Genomic DNA, 20511 nt, shown 5'->3' on the forward strand with positions numbered 1-20511 from the left:
ACTCGGTAGTGAGTGTTGCAACCGAGGACAGACGATTTTTACACGCTACGTGCTTCAGCACTCGGCGGTCCCGTTCTGTGAGCTTGTGTGGCCTACCACTTCACGACTGAGCCGTTGTTGCTCCTAGACGTTTTCACTTCACAATAACAGCACTTACAGTTGACTGGGACAGCTCTAGCAGGGCTGAAATTTGACACACTGACTTCTTGGAAACGTGGCATCCTGTGATGGTGCCACGTTGAAAGTCACTGAGCTCTTCAGTACGGGCCATTCTACTGCAAATGTTTGTCTATGGAGATTGCATGGCTGTGTGCTCGATTTTATACACCTGTCAGCAACACGTGTGCCTGAAATAGCCGAATCCACAAATTTGAAGGGGTGTCTACATACTTTTGTATATATCGTGTATGTTGACGGAGACCTTACTACACGTACAGTCAGTTTGTGTTTTGTTTTGGTCTGGTTGCTTATGTTTTGTTTGACCAGATATAAGCACATTTATGTGGAAACAATTGGAGCTCAAGTGGAGTGTATTTGAGCTGCTCCGTACTAGTGCAGCAGCGCTGGTGGCTGTTGTGTTCTTTGCTGCAGTGTTCTCTGCAGACGTCGCAACCAACCAACCAACCGTCTGATGCGATGCTGAGGCGAGCAACACAGACACACCTTGGGTCTTGGCAGTGCCTTAAACATGTTTGTCATTACAATGCCGTGGTATACAATCAAATGATTAAGATTAATGACGTGCAGACCCGGATAGATTATAACTTTGTTTACCTCAGTAAGGGGCCAGCCAAAACCTCCAGGAGCACTCATACGAGTTAACAGCCTCCACAAACCTGCTGGGGTGAACGCAGTTCACATACACAGACAGACTAGGAGGAGAGGATACACACTGAATTGTATGCCTACATTCAAAAATACTACAGTTTACTATAGAGTATTACAGTACTTACAGCTTCCCGAGAGGCGCAGCAGTCTAAGGCACTGCAGTGCTTGAGGCGTCACTACAGAACCTGGTTCGACCCCCGAATGTGCAATTGGCCCAGTGTCGTACGGGTTAGGTGGGGGTTTGTCTCAACACAGAGTTGAAGGTGATTTCGCAAGTGATTGCTTGTCCTTTCCGGTCACAACTTGCAGACTTGTTTACGTGCTGCTGTGCGTTTTGTTGTCAACCTTACTTTGCTACCTGACAACTTTACGTTTTTTACGTTTTAATTACCGTTTATATTTTTTGCTTTTCCCTCACTCAACTTTTTTTCATTCAACTTTTTCACTCCGGACGTTTGATCTGGACATGGTTCGTCAGGACTTCCAACAGCCGGAGCTAAGTAGTAACATTAACATGATGCCTTCTAATTGCAGTCGCTGTACTCATAATATACAGGAGAACGATCGCCTTACGGCGAGGATAGCTGTGCTGCAAGCTCAGCTTCAGACGCAATCGTTAGGCAAGGGTAATTTCAGTGTAGGAAAGGATGAAACAGCGTCTGTGCCACCAGTAAGTACAGATAGTAACGTTAGTATAAATCCCCTCGCACGGTCCCCGCAGCCGGACAACTTTCTCATGGCTTCTGGAGGGAAATGCTGTAGGAATGCCCAACCGGTGTCGCTCATTCAGCCGACAGAAACTTTCAACCGGTTTTCCCCATTAAGTAGCGAGTCGGAGTCTGAGGCCGAGTCTTCTCTTGTCTCTACTCCTCCCGTTACGGGGTCTGAGACGCCGAAGCTTCCCACAATTAGCTCTGACAAATTGAAAACCCTAGTCATTGGCGACTCCATTACCCGCAGTATTAGACTTAAAACGAATCATCCAGCGATCATACACTGTTTACCAGGGGGCAGGGCTACCGACGTTAAGGCTAATCTGAAGATGGTGCTGGCTAAAGCTAAAACTGGCGAGTGTAGAGAGTATAGAGATATTGTTATCCACGTCGGCACCAACGATGTTAGGATGAAACAGTCAGAGGTCACCAAGCGCAACATAGCTTCAGCGTGTAAATCAGCTAGAAAGATGTGTCGGCATTGAGTAATTGTCTCTGGCCCCCTCCCAGTTAGGGGGAGTGATGAGCTCTACAGCAGAGTCTCACAACTGAATCGCTGGTTTAAAGCTGTTTTCTGCCCCTCCCAAAAGATAGAATTTGTAGATAATTGGCCCTCTTTCTGGGACTCACCCACAAACAGGACCAAGCCTGGCCTGTTGAGGAGTGACGGACTCCATCCTAGCTGGAGGGGTGCTCTCATCTTATCTACGAACATAGACAGGGCTCTAACTCCCTTAGCTCCACAATGAAATAGGGTGCAGGCCAGGCAGCAGGCTGTTAGCCAGCCTGCCAGCTTAGTGGAGTCTGCCACTAGCAAAGTCAGTGTAGTCAGCTCAGCTATCCCCATTGAGACCGTTTCTGTGCATCGACCTAGGTTGGGCAAAACTAAACATGGCGGTGTTCGCCTTAGCAATCTCACTAGAATAAAGACCTCCTCCATTCCTGCCATTATTGAAAGAGATCGTGATACCTCACATCTCAAAATAGGGCTACTTAATGTTTTATCTTCAAAGGCAGTTATAGTCAATGAACTAATCACTGATCATAATCTTGATGTGATTGGCCTGACTGAAACATGGCTTAAGCCTGATGAATTTACTGTGTTCAATGAGGCCTCACCTCCTGGTTACACTAGTGACCATATCCCCCGTGCATCCCGCAAAGGCGGAGGTGGAGGTGTTGCTAACATTTACTATAGCAAATTTCAATTTACACACAAAAAAACGATGTTTTCGTCTTTTGAGCTTCTAGTCATGGAATCTATGCAGCCTACTCAATCACTTTTACAGCTACTGTTTACAGGCCTCCTGGGCCATATACAGCGTTCATCACTGAGTTCCCTGAATTCCTATCGGACCTTGTAGTCAAAGCAGATAATATTCTAATTTTTGGTGACTTTAATATTCACATGGAAAAGTCCACAGACCCACTCCAAAAGGCTTTCGGAGCCATCATCGACTCAGTGGGTTTTGTCCAACATGTCTCTGGACCTACTCACTGCCACAGTCATACTCTGGACCTAGTTTTGTCCCATGGAATAAATGTTATGGATTTTAATATTTTTCCTCATAACCCTGGACTATCGGACCACCATTTTATTAAGTTTGCAATCGCAACAAATAATCTGCTCAGACCCCAACCAAGGAGCATCAAAAGTTGTGCTATAAATTCTCAGACAACCCAAAGATTTCTTGATGCCCTTCCAGACTCCCTCTGCCTACCCAAGGATGTCAGAGGACAAAAATCTGTTAACCACCTAACTGAGGAACTCAATTTAACCTTGTGCAATACCCTAGATGCAGTTACACCCCTAAAAACTAAAAACATTTGTCATAAGAAACTAGCTCCCTGGTATACAGAAAATACCCGAGCTCTGAAGCAAGCTTCCAGAAAATTGGAACGGAAATGGCGCCACACCAAACTGGAAGTCTTCCGACTAGCTTGGAAAGACAGTACCATGCAGTATCGAAGAGCCCTCACCGCTGCTCGATCAATTGAGGAAAATAAGAACAATACGAAATGTATTTTTAATACTGTCACAAAGCTAAAAAAAAACTAAAAACTAAAAAGCAGCATTCCCCAAGAGAGGATGGCTTTCACTTCAGCAGTAATAAATTCATGAACTTCTTTGAGGAAAAGATCATGATCATTAGAAAGCAAATTACAGACTCCTCTTTAAATCTGCGTATTCCTCCAAAGCTCAGTTGTCCTGAGTCTGCACAACTCTGCCAGGACCTAGGATCAAGGGAGACACTCAAGTGTTTTAGTACCATATCTCTTGACACAATGATGAAAATAATCATGGCCTCTAAACCTTCAAGCTGCATACTGGACCCTATTTCAACTAAACTACTGAAAGAGCTGCTTCCTGTGCTTGGCCCTCCTATGTTGAACATAATAAACGGCACTCTATCCACCGGATGTGTACCAAACTCACTAAAAGTGGCAGTAATAAAGCCTCTCTTGAAAAAGCCAAATCTTGACTCAGAAAATATGAAAAACTATCCTCTCTAAAATTGTAGAAAAAGCTGTTGCGCAGCAACTCACTGCCTTCCTGAAGACAAACAATGTATACGAAATGCTTCAGTCTGGTTTTAGACCCCATCATAGCACTGAGACTGCACTTGTGAAGGTGGTAAATGACCTTTTAATGGCGTCAGACCGAGGCCCTGCATCTGTCCTCGTGCTACTAGACCTTAGTGCTGCTTTTGATACCATCAATCACCACATTCTTTTGGAGAGATTGGAAACCCAAATTGGTCTACACGGACAAGTTCTGGCCTGGTTTAGATCGTATCTGTCGGAAAGATATCAATTTGTCTCTGTGAATGGTTTTGTCCTCTGACAAATCAACTGTAACTTTCGGTGTTCCTCAAGGTTCCATTTTAGGACCACTATTATTTTCACTATATATTTTACCTCTTGGGGATGTCATTCGAAAACATAATGTTAACTTTCACTGCTATGCGGATGACACACAGCTGTACATTTCAATGAAACATGGCGAAGCCCCAAAATTGCCCTCGCTAGAAGCCTGTGTTTCAGACATAAGGAAGTGGATGGCTGCAAATGTTCTACTTTTAAACTCGGACAAAACAGAGATGCTTGTTCTAGGTCCCAAGAAACAAAGAGATCTTCTGTTGAATCTGACAATTAATCTTGATGGTTGTACAGTCGTCTCAAATAAAACTGTGAAGGATCGGCATTACTCTGGACCCTGATCTCTCTTTTGACGAACATATCAAGGCTGTTTCAAGGAAAGCTTTTTTCCATCTATGTAACATTGCAAAAATCAGAAACTTTCTGTCCAAAAATGATGCAGAAAAATGTATCCATGCTTTTGTTACTTCTAGGTTAGACTACTGCAATGCTCTACTTTCCGGCTACCCGGATAAAGCACTAAATAAACTCCAGTTAGTGCTAAATACGGCTGCTAGAATCCTGACTAGAACCAACATTTTTTATCATATTCCTCCAGTGCTAGTCTCCCTACACTGGCTTCCTGTTAAGGCAAGGGCTGATTTCAAGGTTTTACTGCTAACCTACAAAGCATTACATGGGCTTGCTCCTACCTATCTTTACGATTTGGTACTGCCGTACATACCTACACGTACGCTACGGTCACAAGACGCAGGCCTCCTAATTGTCCCTAGAATTTCTAAGCAAACAGCTGGAGGCAGGGCTTTCTCCTATAGAGCTAAATTTTTATGGAATGGTCTGCCTACCCATGTGAGAGTCTCAACCTTTAAGTCTTTACTGAAGACTCATCTCTTCAGTAGGTCATATGATTGAGTGTAGTCTGGCCCAGGAGTGTGAAGGTGAACGGAAAGGCTCTGGAGCAACGAACCGCCCTTGCTGTCTCTGCCTGGCCGGTTCCCCTCTCTCCACTGGGATTCTCTGCCTCTAACCCTATTACAGGGGCTGAGTCACTGGCTTACTGGTGCTCTTCCATGCCGTCCCTAGGAGGGGTAGGTCACTTGAGTGGGTTGAGTCGCTGACGTGGTCTTCCTGTCTGGGTTGGCGCCCCCCCTTGGGTTGTGCCGTGGCGGAAATCTTTGTGGGCTATACTCGGCCTTGTCTCAGGATGGTAAGTTGGTGGTTGAAGATATCCCTCTAGTGGTGTGGGGGCTGTGCTTTGTCAAAGTGGGTGGGGTTATATCCTGCCTGTTTGGCCCTGTCCGGGGGTATCATCGGATGGGGCCACAGTGTCTCCTGACCCCTCCTATCTCAGCCTCCAGTATTTATGCTGCAGTAGTTAATGTGTCGGGGGGCTAGGGTCAGTCTGTTATATCTGGAGTATTTCTCCAGTGCCCTGTGTGAATTTAAGTATGCTCTCTCTAATTCTCTCTTTCTCTCTCTTGGGGGACCTGAGCCCTAGGACCATGCCTCAGGACTACCTGGCATGATGACTCCTTGCTGTCCCCAGTCCACCTGGCCGTGCTGCTGTTCCAGTTTCAACTGTTCTGCCTGCGGCTATGAAACCCTGACCTGTTCACCGGACGTGCTACCTGTCCCAGACCTGCTGTTTTCAACTCTTTAGAGACAGCAGGAGCGGTAGAGGTACTCTCAATGATCGGCTATGAAAAGCCAACTGACATTTACTCCTGAGGTGCTGACCTGTTGCACCCTCGACAACTACTGTGATTATTATTATTTGACCATGCTGGTCATTTATGAACATTTGAACATCTTGGCCATGTTCTGTTATAATCTCCACCCGGCACAGCCAGAAGAGGACTGGCCACCCCTCATAGCCTGGTTCCTCTCTAGGTTTCTTCCTAGGTTTTGGCCTTTCTAGGGAGTTTTTCCTAGCCACCGTGCTTCTACACCTGCATTGCTTGCTGTTTGGGGTTTTAGGCTGAGTTTCTGTACAGCACTTTGAGATATCAGCTGATGTAAGAAGGGCTATATAAATACATTTGATTCTTTTTTTAATTTTTAATTTTCTTTGGCCTGCCGGGATGTCCCGGGATGTCCCCGTGTGTTAAGAAACAGTGCAGCTTGGCAGGGTCGTGTTTCGGGGGATCGCATGGCTCTCAGCCTTCACCTCTCCTGAGTCCATACGAGAATTGCAGCGATGGGACAAGACTGTAACTACCAATTAGATCACAAAATTTGGGAGAAAAAGGGGTAAAATTGTACAAAACAAATGTCTGTAGTAAACTGTAGTATACACAATGTAGTATCCCTCAAAGTGTAGTATTTAGTATAGAAATTTGTAGTATACTGTAAAATACTATAGTAAATACTACAGTTCTTAATTTGCATATACACTATCCATTCCCCTCCCCCCTATCCCAATTTGTGCTTCCCATAAGTGAGACACCCGCACACCAAGTATAGACGATATAGTGTGTTCCCTACAAATGATAGAGAAGACCAAAAGCTCTGAATTCTTGGTTCAGATCCCAGTCCTACCTGCCTACATATCATAGAAGATTTGCTCTTTTAATATTTCTCCAGTAGGTTTCTTCCACTCTTATGTCAAAGATAATAAAACAAAAACACTATAGTAAATACTACAGTAATGCCCTCAAAAACACTACAGTATTACAGTAGTATTACAGTATTTGCAGTATGGTTAACTGTAAATATTACTGTATACTTCAGTATACTAAAGTGAATGTCCGCAAAAAAACTACAGAAAGTACAATGTCCGCAAAAAAACTACACAGGAAATACCAACAAACAACAAATACTACAGTATTTATAGTATAGTTAATTGTAAATGTTACAGTATACTTCAGTATACTAAAGTGAATACTACTAAAGTGAATACTACAGTAAAAACAAAAACACCAGAGTGAATACTACAGTATTCTTACCATAGTATGTCAAATGGCTCGTTCCTTTCGTTTGAGGTAATTATTGACTGAGTGAAATGCTGTTAGGGGTTATCCTTCATATGGCTTTACATCCAGGATGTTTCATTATGTCTTAGCACAGCATATATTAACATAAACAATCATTAACCTATTCAACATATTGACACAGGCAGAACCTGCCAGTGATAACCATGCTGTGGTTTACTCACTTTAACACATAATCTGACAATGATAAACCCTAGACACCTAGTTTCGTAGAATATATTTAAACCCCAGACAACTAGTATAGTAGAATATATTTCAACCCCAGACACCTAGTATAGTAGAATATATTTAAACCCCAGACACCTAGTAGAGTAGAATATATTTCAACCCCAGACACCTAGTAGAGTAGAATATATTTCAACCGCAGACACCTAGTAGAGTAGAATATATTTCAACCCCAGACACCTAGTATAGTGGAATATATTTAAACCCCAGACTCCTAGAATAGTAGAAGATATTTCAACATCAGACACTTCTATTGCAACAGCAATCATTTTATCACACCAGAGTGACTCTACACCGTCTGACAGAGAAAATAAACACCACTTGTGTGTTCTCTCACGCGTGGCTAACATCACTGAGGACGGCACCACGAGAGACAATCACAGGATCGCTCTGTGTAATCTTAGCAAATCTGGAATTAACTTGTGATGACCTGTTGATGCCTCACTATGTCTTAATAAAGAGCTGGCCCTTCAGAGGGTTTTGACAGTGTGTTGTGTTTTGATTAGCTGTTGCCTTAACGCCGGGTGGTTAGAGCAACTTCACACTTACAACACTTTCATAAAAATGCAATCGGCTAGAAGTTACTGACACCCACACATGTTGCCGGCCACCACTAGTCTATACATGTTACTGTCCACCACACATGTTACTGCCCACCACTAGACTATACATGTTACTGCCCACCACTAGACATGTTACTGTCCACCACTAGACTATACATGTTACTGCCCACCACTAGACTATACATGTTACTGTCCACCACTAGACTATACATGTTACTGTCCACCACTAGACTATACATGTTACTGCCCACCACTAGACTATACATGTTACTGTCCACCACTAGACTATACATGTTACTGTCCACCACTAGACTATACATGTTACTGCCCACCACTAGACTATACATGTTACTGCCCACCACTAGACTATACATGTTACTGTCCACCACTAGACTATACATGTTACTGTCCACCACTAGACTATACATGTTACTGCCCACCACTAGACTATACATGTTACTGCCCACCACTAGACTATACATGTTACTGCCCACCACTAGACTATACATGTTACTGCCCACCACTAGACTATACATGTAACTGCCCACCACTAGACTATACATGTTACTGCCCACCACTAGACTATACATGTTACTGCCCACCACTAGACTATACATGTTACTGCACACCACTAGGCTATACATGTCACTGTCCACCACTAGTCTATACATGTTACTGCCCACCACTAGCCTATACATGTTACTGCCCACCACTAGACTATACATGTAACTGCCCACCACTAGACTATACATGTTACTGCCCACCACTAGACTATACATGTTACTGCCCACCACTAGTCTATACATGTTACTGCCCACCACTAGTCTATACATGTTACTGCCCACCACTAGTCTATACATGTTACTGCCCACCACTAGACTATACATGTTACTGCACACCACTAGGCTATACATGTTACTGTCCACCACTAGTCTATACATGTTACTGCCCACCACTAGTCTATACATGTTACTGCCCACCACTAGACTATACATGTAACTGCCCACCACTAGTCTATACATGTTACTGCCCACCACTAGACTATACATGTTACTGTCCACCACTAGACTATACATGTTACTGCCCACCACTAGACTATACATGTTACTGCCCACCACTAGACTATACATGTTACTGTCCACCACTAGACTATACATGTTACTGCCCACCACTAGACTATACATGTTACTGTCCACCACTAGACATGTTACTGCCCACCACTAGTCTATGCATGTTACTGCCCACCACTAGACATGTTACTGTCCACCACTAGACTATACATGTTACTGCCCACCACTAGACTATACATGTAACTGCCCACCACTAGACTATACATGTTACTGCCCACCACTAGGCTATACATGTTACTGTCCACCACTAGACTATACATGTTACTGTCCACCACTAGACTATACATGTTACTGCCCACCACTAGACATGTTACTGTCCACCACTAGACTACAGTGGGGAGAACAAGTATTTGATACACTGCCGATTTTGCAGGTTTTCCTACTTACAAAGCATGTAGAGGTCTGTAATTTTTATCATAGGTACACTTCAACTGTGAGAGACGGAATCTAAAACAAACATCCAGAAAATCACATTGTATGATTTTTAAGTAATTAATTTGCATTTTATTGCATGACATAAGTATTTGATACATCAGAAAAGCAGAACTTAATATTTGGTACAGAAACCTTTGTTTGCAATTACAGAGATCATACGTTTCCTGTAGTTCTTGACCAGGTTTGCACACACTGCAGCAGGGATTTTGGCCCACTCCTCCATACAGACCTTCTCCAGATCCTTCAGGTTTCGGGGCTGTCGCTGGGCAATACGGAATTTCAGCTCCCTCCAAAGATTTTCTATTGGATTCAGGTCTGGAGACTGGCTAGACCACTCCAGGACCTTGAGATGCTTCTTACGGAGCCACTCCTTAGTTGCCCTGGCTGTGTGTTTCGGGTCGTTGTCATGCTGGAAGACCCAGCCACGACCCATCTTCAATGCTCTTACTGAGGGAAGGAGGTTGTTGGTCAAGATCTCGCGATACATGGCCCCATCCATCCTCCCCTCAATACGGTGCAGTCGTCCTGTCCCCTTTGCAGAAAAGCATCCCCAAAGAATGATGTTTCCACCTCCATGCTTCACGGTTGGGATGGTGTTCTTGGGGTTGTACTCATCCTTCTATTCCTCCAAACACGGCGAGTGGAGTTTAGAGCAAAAAGCTCTATTTTTGTCTCATCAGACCACATGACCTTCTCCCATTCCTCCTCTGGATCATCCAGATGGTCATTGGCAAACTTCAGACGGGCCTGGACATGCGCTGGCTTGAGCAGGGGGACCTTGCGTGCGCTGCAGGATTTTAATCCATGACGGCGTAGTGTGTTACTAATGGTTTTCTTTGAGACTGTGGTCCCAGCTCTCTTCAGGTCATTGACCAGGTCCTGCCGTGTAGTTCTGGGCTGATCCCTCACATTCCTCATGATCATTGATGCCCCACGAGGTGAGATCTTGCATGGAGCCCCAGACCGAGGGTGATTGACCGTCATCTTGAACTTCTTCCATTTTCTAATAATTGTGCCAACAGTTGTTGCCTTCTCACCAAGCTGCTTGCCTATTGTCCTGTAGCCCATCCCAGCCTTGTACAGGTCTACAATTTATCCCTGATGTCCTTACACAGCTCTCTGGTCTTGGCCATTGTGGAGAGGTTGGAGTCTGTTTGATTGAGTGTGTGGACAGGTGTCTTTTATACAGGTAACGAGTTCAAACAGGTGCAGTTAATACAGGTAATGAGTGGAGAACAGGAGGGCTTCTTAAAGAAAAACTAACAGGTCTGTGAGAGCCGGAATTCTTACTGGTTGGTAGGTGATCAAATACTTATGTCATGCAATAAAATGCAAATTAATTACTTAAAAATCATACAATGTGATTTTCTGGATTTTTGTTTTAGATTCCGTCTCTCACAGTTGAAGTGTACCTATGATAAAAATTACAGACCTCTACATGCTTTGTAAGTAGGAAAACCTGCAAAATCGGCAGTGTATCAAATACTTGTTCTCCCCACTGTATACATGTTACTGCCCACCACTAGACTATACATGTAACTGCCCACCACTAGACTATACATGTTACTGCCCACCACTAGACTATACATGTAACTGTCCACCACTAGACTATACATGTTACTGCCCACCACTAGACTATACATGTTACTGTCCACCACTAGTCTATACATGTTACTGTCCACCACTAGTCTATACATGTTACTGCCCACCACTAGACTATACATGTTACTGCCCACCACTAGACATGTTACTGTCCACCAGTAGACTATACATGTTACTGCCCACCACTAGACTATACATGTAACTGCCCACCACTAGACTATACATGTTACTGCCCACCACTAGACTATACATGTTACTGCCCACCACTAGACATGTTACTGTCCACCACTAGACTATACATGTTACTGCCCACCACTAGACTATACATGTAACTGCACACCACTAGACTATACATGTTACTGCCCACCACTAGACATGTTACTGTCCACCACTAGACTATACATGTTACTGCCCACCACTAGACTATACATGTAACTGCCCACCACTAGACTATACATGTTACTGCCCACCACTAGGCTATACATGTTACTGTCCACCACTAGACTATACATGTTACTGTCCACCACTAGACTATACATGTTACTGCCCACCACTAGACATGTTACTGTCCACCACTAGACTATACATGTTACTGCCCACCACTAGACTATACATGTAACTGCCCACCACTAGACTATACATGTTACTGCCCACCACTAGACTATACATGTAACTGTCCACCACTAGACTATACATGTTACTGCCCACCACTAGACTATACATGTTACTGTCCACCACTAGTCTATACATGTTACTGTCCACCACTAGTCTATACATGTTACTGCCCACCACTAGACTATACATGTTACTGCCCACCACTAGACATGTTACTGTCCACCACTAGACTATACATGTTACTGCCCACCACTAGACTATACATGTAACTGCCCACCACTAGACTATACATGTTACTGCCCACCACTAGACATGTTACTGTCCACCACTAGACTATACATGTTACTGCCCACCACTAGACTATACATGTAACTGCCCACCACTAGACTATACATGTTACTGCCCACCACTAGACATGTTACTGTCCACCACTAGACTATACATGTTACTGCCCACCACTAGACTATACATGTAACTGCCCACCACTAGACTATACATGTTACTGTCCACCACTAGACTATACATGTTACTGCCCACCACTAGACATGTTACTGTCCACCACTAGACTATACATGTTACTGCCCACCACTAGACTATACATGTAACTGCCCACCACTAGACTATACATGTAACTGTCCACCACTAGACATGTTACTGCCCACCACTAGACTATACATGTTACTGCCCACCACTAGACTATACATGTTACTGCCCACCACTAGACTATACATGTAACTGTCCACCACTAGACTATACATGTTACTGCCCACCACTAGACTATACATGTAACTGCCCACCACTAGACTATACATGTAACTGTCCACCACTAGACATGTTACTGCCCACCACTAGACTATACATGTTACTGTCCACCACTAGACTATACATGTTACTGTCCACCACTAGACTATACATGTAACTGTCCACCACTAGACTATACATGTTACTGCCCACCACTAGACTATACATGTAACTGCCCACCACTAGACTATACATGTTACTGCCCACCACTAGACTATACATGTTACTGCCCACCACTAGACTATACATGTTACTGTCCACCACTAGACTATACATGTTACTGTCCACCACTAGTCTATACATGTTACTGCCCACCACTAGACTATACATGTTACTGCCCACCACTAGACTATACATGTTACTGCCCACCACTAGACTATACATGTTACTGCCCACCACTAGACATGTTACTGTCCACCACTAGACTATACATGTTACTGCCCACCACTAGACTATACATGTTACTGCCCACCACTAGACTATACATGTTACTGCCCACCACTAGTCTATACATGTTACTGCCCACCACTAGACTATACATGTTACTGCCCACCACTAGACTATACATGTTACTGCCCACCACTAGTCTATACATGTTACTGCCCGCCACTATACATGTTACTGTCCACCACTAGTCTATACATGTTACTGTCCACCACTAGACTATACATGTTACTGCCCACCACTAGACTATACATGTTACTGCCCACCACTAGACTATACATGTTACTGCCCACCACTAGACTATACATGTTACTGCCCACCACTAGACTATACATGTTACTGTCCACCACTAGACTCTACATGTTACTGCCCACCACTAGACTATACATGTTACTGCCCACCACTAGTCTATACATGTTACTGCCCACCACTAGACTATACATGTTACTGCCCACCACTAGACTATACATGTTACTGTCCACCACTAGACTATACATGTTACTGCCCACCACTAGACTATACATGTTACTGCCCACCACTAGACTATACATGTTACTGCCCACCACTAGACTATACATGTTACTGCCCACCACTAGTCTATACATGTTACTGCACACCACTAGACTATACATGTTACTGCACACCACTAGACTATACATGTTACTGCCCACCACTAGTCTATACATGTTACTGCCCACCACTAGACTATACATGTTACTGCCCACCACTAGACTATACATGTTACTGCCCACCACTAGACTATACATGTTACTGCCCACCACTAGTCTATACATGTTACTGCCCACCACTAGACTATACATGTTACTGCCCACCACTAGTCTGTACATGTTACTGCCCACCACTAGACTATACATGTTACTGCCCACCACTAGACTATACATGTTACTGCCCACCACTAGACTATACATGTTACTGCCCACCACTAGACTATACATGTTACTGTCCACCACTAGACTATACATGTTACTGCCCACCACTAGACTATACATGTTACTGCCCACCACTAGACTATACATGTTACTGCCCACCACTAGACTATACATGTTACTGCCCACCACTAGACTATACATGTTACTGCCCACCACTAGTCTATACATGTTACTGCCCACCACTAGACTATACATGTTACTGCCCACCACTAGACTATACATGTTACTGCCCACCACTAGACTATACATGTTACTGCCCACCACTAGACTATACATGTTACTGCCCACCACTAGACTATACATGTTACTGCCCACCACTAGACTATACATGTTACTGCCCACCACTAGTCTATACATGTTACTGCCCACCACTAGACTATACATGTTACTGCACACCACTAGACTATACATGTAGAGTTAAGTGGTGGGCGTTAACTGACTCTAGCCCGACCAGCACCGCTCTGGGAGGTCCTGAAAGTGAATGGAGGTAGGGTTAGGAGACTCAGGTGTGTTCAGGCTGGCCGTGTTGCCAGTGGAGAAACAGCTGTAGTTTGATCTGATGATGAGTAAAGACAAGATGGAGTCTGGGAGAAGAGACCTCTGACCTATTCTCAACCTTGAAAAGTCTGGTAGTCAAAAGTCACAGTGAGACTTATTAAAAAAACAAATCTTCCCTTAAGTCTGTCCACGTTTGGGGCGGCAGGTAGCCTATTGGTTAGACTGTTGAGCCAGTAACCGAAAGGTTGCTGGATTGAATCCCCGAGCTGACAAGGTAAAAATATGTCGTTCTGCCCCTGAACAGGGCAGTTAACCCACTCTTCCCCGGTAGGCCGTCATTGTAAATAAGAATGTGTTCTTAACTGACTTGCCTAGTTAAAAAATGGTACCTGAAACAGTGTAACCTTACTATGTGAGTGTGAATGCCTCTTTAACGTGTGTATTTGAATGTGTCTGTACATCGTGTCCTTCACACAAATCAAACAGAGGTCATATGTAGGTCCACTGATGTGTGAAGACAGAGAATACCCATAGAGAAAAGCCAAGTTACCTCTGCCCTGGGTCTACCTCACAATCACTGTTTGATGTTCTGGATGAGAGCCTCTGTTTGCTCATTCTAGCTGCAGCCTGACGCTGGGAAAGACCTGCCCTTTGTAAGTACCACAGGTTGTGTCATGTCTGACTGCTGTGCATCACCTGAGGTATAGATACATTGTCCACACGGTGGGTGTGGGGTACAGTACACACTCACTGGCTTGGCTGGGCCACACACTATCAGGGGAAGTGTAAAGACAATGTCCTGGACAGATCATTCAAATATTAATCATCAACATGGTCAAAAAGGACATACTTTATGCATTATCTTGGATTATAACAGGAAACAATGGAACTGATCATTCTATTTCTTACCTTTTGTTGACTTGAAAGAGGATTTTTTTGAACATATACATTGTGTTTTTTGATTAAATAAAACGGGTTTTGAAACGAGAAGATGAATTTAAAAAATTTAAAATAAAACTCACCTAAATTATAGAATGAAAAACAGTGACATTGAACATCACGGCTTCACTCCAAGTAAAACAAAAACACTTTCTCTATCTCCCTTGGACTTAATTCACCTTATGTCTGCTTTCTTCCAGCCTAGCTCCAGCCTTTATGTATTCTCCATGCGTGGCAATCCATCCGGATCCACCCAGGGGTCCATATGCATGTAAGAGACCCCCATGGGAGAGACGTCAACAAGGGATCTAGACCAGGCCAATTACTTCCTGGATGCTCCCCAGTCACTACACCACATACATGTGGAGCAGCCTGGTAATGGATATGTATGTATGACACAAAGACCTGTGACTTTCCTGGGTGCCTGTTTCTTAGCCTGCTTTGCATTGTGGGGATTTGTCCATCCAAGGATCGGCTTGTTTAACAAAGACATCAAAGAGAGAGGGGGGGGTTCATGTTCTGGGTCTGTCACCTGACAGACAGAGATTTTCATGTTCTGGGTCTGTCCTCCGACAGACAGAGATTTTCATGTTCTGGGTCTTTCATCTGACAGACAGACACAGACAGACAGACTGTGAGAGCCGAGCACTTCATTTAGACAGGCTGGGGAGACAGGCTGAGACTGGCTGAGACTGGCTGAGAGAGGCTGAGACAGGCTGAGACAGGCTGAGACAGGCTGAGACTGGCTGAGATTGGCTGAGACAGGCTGAGACTGGCTGAGACTGGCTGAGACAGGCTGAGACGGGCTGAGGAGACAGGCTGAGACAGGCTGAGACTGGCTGAGACAGGCTGAGACTGGCTGAGACAGGCTGAGACTGGCTGAGACTGGCTGAGAGAGGCTGAAACAGGCTGAGACAGGCTGAGACAGGCTGAGACTGGCTGAGATTGGCTGAGACAGGCTGAGACTGGCTGAGACTGGCTGAGACAGGCTGAGACGGGCTGAGACGGGCTGAGGAGACAGGCTGAGACAGGCTGAGACAGGCTGAGACTGGCTGAGACAGGCTGAGACAGGCTGAGACTGGCTGAGACAGGCTGAGACTGGCTGAGACTGGCTGAGACAGGCTGAGACTGGCTGAGACAGGCTGAGACAGGCTGAGACTGGCTGAGACTGGCTGAGACGGGCTGAGACTGGCTGAGATGGGCTGAGACAGGCTGAGACGGGCTGAAACAGGCTGAGACAGGCTGAGACAGGCTGAGACAGGCTGAGACAGGCGGAGACTGGCTGAGACAGGCTGAGACAGGCTGAGACTGGCTGAGACAGGCTGAGACTGGCTGAGACTGGCTGAGACAGGCTGAGACGGGCTGAGATGGGCTGAGACAGGCTGAGATAGGCTGAGCCAGGCTGAGACAGGCTGAGACTGGCTGAGACTGGCTGAGACAGGCTGAGACTGGCTGAGACTGGCTGAGACAGGCTGAGACAGGCTGAGACGGGCTGAGACTGGCTGAGACTGGCTGAGACTGGCTGAGGAGACAGGCTGAGGAGACAGGCTGAAACTGGCTGAGACTGGCTGAGACTGGCTGAGACAGGCTGAGACAGGCTGAGACAGGCTGAGACAGGCTGAGACTGGCTGAGACAGGCTGAGACAGGCTGAGACAGGCTGAGACGGGCTGAGTAGACAGGCTGAAACTGGCTGAGACAGGCTGAGACTGGCTGAGACAGGCTGAGACAGGCTGAGACAGGCTGAGACTGGCTGAGACAGGCTGGGACTGGCTGAGACGGGCTGAGTAGACAGGCTGAGACTGTCTGAGACAGGCTGAGACTGTCTGAGACAGGCTGAGACTGTCTGAGACGGGCTGAGACTGGCTGAGACGGGCTGAGACTGGCTGAGACGGGCTGAGACTGGCTGAGACGGGCTGAGACTGGCTGAGACGGGCTGAGACTGGCTGAGACGGGCTGAGTAGACAGGCTGAAACTGGCTGAGACAGGCTGAGACAGGCTGAGACAGGCTGAGACAGGCTGAGACTGGCTGAGACAGGCTGAGACAGGCTGAGACAGGCTGAGACTGGCTAAGACGGGCTGAGTAGACAGGCTGAGTAGACAGGCTGAGAATCAGAGTATCTTCCGAATGATCAAAATCTGTAATTGTTTTTTTTTTTACTGTAGGCATAGAGTTACCTCATTTGAGTACAACAATACATACATAAAAAAATATAGAGAGAGATTATGCCAGTATATGGAAAGATAAAGACATTTCCAATCCACGTTCAAAGTAAAAACATCTCCCAAAATCATTGGATGATGTTTGATGTTTGGGTGGTATAATGTTACTAGAGCGCAGCTCATACCTCATATTCTATTTGCAGTGCAGCGCGTGTTGACAGGGACTGTTGGGACAGGCATACGTTGCCTCTACACAGCCACGTCATTAAGGGGGAAAGGGAAGGGGGGATACCTAGTTAGTTGTACAATTGAATGCATTCAACTGAAATGTGTCTCCCCTCTGAACCAGAGAGGTGCGGGGTGGGGGGCGGGCTGCCATAATCGACATCCACGCCTTCAACGCCCGGGGAACAGTGGGTTAACTGCCTTGCTCAGGGGCAGAACGAGATTATTATTTTTTACATTGTCAGCTTGTGGATTCGATCCAGCAACCTTTCGGTTAGGATTTCTCTCACCGTCAAGTGATCGAGCGTATTAATAAAAAGTCAATGTAATGCATCCATCTCTAGACCAATCATATCCCTGACCCTTAACTCTTATCTCCAAAACACTTCTTGAAATGAATTGCTTTTACTGAAACGGAGAGATGACCTGTTGTTGACACTCATTTTGGAAAGTCTGGATGAATAGCTGGTTAGATAGTTTATATGTAAAGTAAGCCTATAATGACCTTTGAACCAGGCCACCCTTGTAAAAGAGATCTTCAGACCTCAATGTGACTTCCTGGTTAAATAAAGGGTCGATAAAGGTACAACAAAAAATCACAACAAAAAAATGTGTGCGAAACAAAATGTGATTTATGCTAAATGTGTCCAGTAAGGATTCAGCCCCTATGGTCAGAAGGCCAACCAGGAGAGTCCTGACCCTAACCAGGGGAGTCCTGACCCTAACCAGGGGAGTCCTGACCCTAACCAGGAGAGTCCTGACCCTAACCAGGGGAGTCCTGACCCTAACCAGGGGAGTCCTGACCCTAACCAGGGGAGTCCTGACCCTAACCAGGGGAGTCCTGACCCTAACCAGGGGAGTCCTGACCCTAACCAGGGGAGTCATAACCCTAACCAGGGGAGTCATAACCCTAACCAGTGGAGTCCTGACCCTAACCAGGGGAGTCCTGACCCTAACCAGGGGAGTCCTGACCCTAACCAGGGGAGTCATAACCCTAACCAGGGGAGTCATAACCCTAACCAGTGGAGTCCTGACCCTAACCAGGGGAGTCCTGACCCTAACCAGGGGAGTCCTGACCCTAACCAGGGGAGTCCTGACCCTAACCAGGGGAGTCATAACCCTAACCAGGGGAGTCATAACCCTAACCAGGGGAGTCCTAACCCTAACCAGTGGAGTCCTGACCCTAACCAGGGGAGTCCTGACCCTAACCAGGGGAGTCATAACCCTAACCAGGGGAGTCCTGACCCTAACCAGTGGAGTCCTGACCCTAACCAGGGGAGTCATAACCCTAACCAGGGGAGTCCTGACCCTAACCAGGGGAGTCCTGACCCTAACCAGGGGAGTCCTGACCCTAACCAGTGGAGTCCTGACCCTAACCAGGGGAGTCCTAACCCTAACCAGTGGAGTCCTGACCCTAACCAGGGGAGTCCTAACCCTAACCAGTGGAGTCCTGACCCTAACCAGGGGAGTCCTGACCCTAACCAGGGGAGTCATAACCCTAACCAGGGGAGTCATAACCCTAACCAGGGGAGTCATAACCCTAACCAGTGGAGTCCTGACCCTAACCAGGGGAGTCCTGACCCTAACCAGTGGAGTCCTGACCCTAACCAGGGGAGTCCTGACCCTAACCAGTGGAGTCTTAACCCTAACCAGTGGAGTCCTGATCCTAACCAGGGGAGTCATAACCCTAACCAGGGGAGTCATAACCCTAACCAGTGGAGTCCTGACCCTAACCAGGGGAGTCATAACCCTAACCAGGGGAGTCATAACCCTAACCAGGGGAGTCATAACCCTAACCAGTGGAGTCCTGACCCTAACCAGTGGAGTCCTAACCCTAACCAGTGGAGTCCTGACCCTAACCAGGGGAGTCATAACCCTAACCAGGGGAGTCATAACCCTAACCAGTGGAGTCCTGACCCTAACCAGGGGAGTCCTGACCCTAACCAGGGGAGTCCTGACCCTAACCAGGGGAGTCCTAACCCTAACCAGTGGAGTCCTGACCCTAACCAGGGGAGTCCTAACCCTAACCAGTGGAGTCCTGACCCTAACCAGGGGAGTCCTGACCCTAACCAGGGGAGTCATAACCCTAACCAGGGGAGTCATAACCCTAACCAGGGGAGTCATAACCCTAACCAGGGGAGTCCTGACCCTAACCAGGGGAGTCATAACCCTAACCAGGGGAGTCATAACCCTAACCAGTGGAGTCCTGACCCTAACCAGGGGAGTCCTGACCCTAACCAGTGGAGTCCTAACCCTAACCAGTGGAGTCCTGACCCTAACCAGGGGAGTCATAACCCTAACCAGGGGAGTCATAACCCTAACCAGTGGAGTCCTGACCCTAACCAGGGGAGTCCTGACCCTAACCAGGGGAGTCCTAACCCTAACCAGGGGAGTCCTGACCCTAACCAGGGGAGTCATAACCCTAACCAGGGGAGTCCTGACCCTAACCAGGGGAGTCATAACCCTAACCAGGGGAGTCCTGACCCTAACCAGGGGAGTCATAACCCTAACC

This window comes from Salvelinus alpinus, chromosome 13 (assembly GCF_045679555.1).
Source record: "Salvelinus alpinus chromosome 13, SLU_Salpinus.1, whole genome shotgun sequence".
Classification (NCBI taxonomy): domain Eukaryota; kingdom Metazoa; phylum Chordata; class Actinopteri; order Salmoniformes; family Salmonidae; genus Salvelinus; species Salvelinus alpinus.